This window comes from Panthera uncia (genome assembly GCF_023721935.1).
Source record: "Panthera uncia isolate 11264 chromosome A1 unlocalized genomic scaffold, Puncia_PCG_1.0 HiC_scaffold_17, whole genome shotgun sequence".
Lineage (NCBI taxonomy): Eukaryota > Metazoa > Chordata > Mammalia > Carnivora > Felidae > Panthera > Panthera uncia.
In genome coordinates this window covers 90,850,302-90,851,960 of record NW_026057577.1, presented here as the reverse complement: position 1 = coordinate 90,851,960, position 1,659 = coordinate 90,850,302, and positions in this window count along the sequence as shown.

Sequence of the window (1,659 nt, the reverse complement as noted above, 5' to 3'; positions counted from 1 at the left end):
CTGCTTAAAGATGCTCGGTTGGTTGGGCGTCTGACTCTTGGTTTCGGCTTGGGTCATGATCTCACAGCTCATGGATTCGAGGCCTGTGTCAGGCTCTGCGCTGACAGTGTGGAGGCTGCTTGGGATTCTCTCTCTCCCTCTCTCTGCCCCTCCCCTGCTCACGCGCATGTGCGTGTGCTTTCTCTCTCAAAATACATTTAAAGAAAGGTGTTTTTTAAAGTGTTGGCAATGAGCAGCGGTGGGAGCGTGCTGCTCAGGTCTCCCTGCTGTGCAGGGTGTAGGGAGCTCAGCCTCCACCTGCCTCTCCTTTGGAGCCCGTCACGGTGTCGAGGCTGAGCCACACTCTCCCCAGGCTGTTCCCAGCAACGACCGACCACAAAGCAGTAGGGAACAGAGCCGGCCATTTCTGCCCCACTCAGCCCATCTCTAGCGTCACACCTTGCTCTGGGGTCCCCAGGCCCTGGATGGCACTTTCTCAGAGCTTCACTGCAGTCTCACTCAGCTCCCCCTTCCTTCTCCTCCTCCCCCTTTGCAGATGTGAGGCCTGCACCATGGCCTGAGGCTCTGTCTGCCCGCTCCTGTTCTCCACCTGAGCCTTCCCAGCCTTTCCCCAACAAATCTTGCGCACTTTTAATTCTGTCTCTGCTTCCCCAACTGACGCAGCTCCTGAGGCCCCAGGCCCTTGAAACATGCGTGTGGAGGTTACTTCCATCTCTGCCTGTGGTAAAGGACTCCCAGAACATTCATGCCTGGCAGGGAAGGGCCTTGAGAGGGCAGCTGGCCCCATTCCTTCTGCAGAGCTGCGGCCATTAGGAGGCCAGAGGGCCCCCCACGCCACCAGTCCCTGAGTCCCCTTCAGGTGCTGGCAGTTGTTTGGGTCAGAGAAATGGCTTCTCTTCTTGAAGATGCTGGGATGACATAGGGTCTGGGGGGCAAGGGGTTCTCTGCTGGTTTCCCGTTTTCTGTCAGAATGTAGGGGATACAGTCAAGGAGTTTCCTCACAAGGAGTTTCCTCTGCCCGCCCCCCTACCCCTGGCTTCTTTCTTCGGGACAGTTGGGGCATTGGGGTTTGATCTGCTGACCCCCTCCTGGGGTCTTTCTCTGTATCCATCATCGTGCTCCCTGCCAGGCTGGCCTCCCTGCTTTACATCCTCCCAGGAAAACACATATGGATGGTTTCCCCAGTGACAGGAGCCTCTGGGTAAGAGGAGGTTGGGACACCCTTCCAAAGGGTGGTAGGGTTGACCTGCCCCTGAGGGGTTGCGGTTCTTAGGCCATGCTGAGCTGCAGTCTTCCTCCCAACCTCCTCCTTTTCTAGAAATGTGAGTTTCCACAGAGTTCCATGCTTGGGAGGAGGCGGAGCCCCGAGGCGAACCCAGCACTTTCCGGATGACCCGAGGGAAGGGACACACAGAGCTGTGGCTTCGCGTGGTTCTCGCATCTCTTCTCATTATCACGTTTGTTCTCCACTGAATGTTTCAAGATGAAGCTTTTGCAATCAGGGTCATCTGACCTTGGCTGTCGGAAGGGATGGAATTATGGCAACCTCTGGGGAGGGTGCCTCCTTCCACCTCCCTCCCTCGCGGTCCCCCGGATGGTTTTGTGGATGTAATACTGTAACAGAGCGAGGGAGGAGTCACAGGGCCTGCGCCAGCCGCC